Raw genomic sequence first — 796 nt, 5'->3', positions numbered from 1 at the left:
GAGAGATTTGGATCAGGTTAAGTGCATAAATGATAAGGATGGAGAGGTGTTGGCTCAAAAGGAGAAGATTAATGAAAGGTGGAAGAGCTACTTCTACGAGTTATTTAATGAGGGACAGAAGACTCTTCCGAGCCTTGGTCGATTATGCACAAGGGAAGAAGATAAAAACTTTGACTACTATCGAAGGATTCGAGACTTCGATGTAAAAGAGGCTCTAAAGCAGATGAAAAATGGCAGGGCAGTAGGACCTGATAATATCCCGATTGAGGTTTGGAAGGGTCTTGGGGGAAAAGGCATCAACTGGTTAACCAAGCTTTTTAATGAGATTTTAAGGTCAAAGAAGATGCCTGATGAGTGGAGAAAGAGCACGTTGGTACCTATCTACAAGAATAAAAGGGATATACAAAGTTGCAGAAACTATAGAGGGATCAAGCTTGTGAGTCATACCATGAAGTTATGGAAAAGGGTAATAGAACGGAGGTTGAGAAAAGAGACATAAGTAATAGAGAACCAATTTGGATTTATACCAGGTAGATCTACCACTGAAGCGATATAACTATTAAGAAGGATGATAGAGAGGTATCGTAGTAATAAAAGAGATCTACATATGGTGTTTATTGATTTGGAAAAAGCATATGATAGAATACCAAGGGAGGTCTTATGGAAGGTTTTAGAAAAGAGGAGAGTAAGGATCGCATATATTCGGGCAATTAAAGACATGTATGATGGGGCCACAACTAGTGTGAAGACTCAAGGTGGTGTGACAGAGGAATTTTCTATTGGTATAGGATTGCAT

Source organism: Arachis duranensis, chromosome 8, assembly GCF_000817695.3.
Source record: "Arachis duranensis cultivar V14167 chromosome 8, aradu.V14167.gnm2.J7QH, whole genome shotgun sequence".
Classification (NCBI taxonomy): Eukaryota; Viridiplantae; Streptophyta; class Magnoliopsida; order Fabales; family Fabaceae; genus Arachis; species Arachis duranensis.
The sequence above is the reverse complement of the archived record's forward strand: the minus strand, read 5'-3'. Positions refer to the sequence as shown.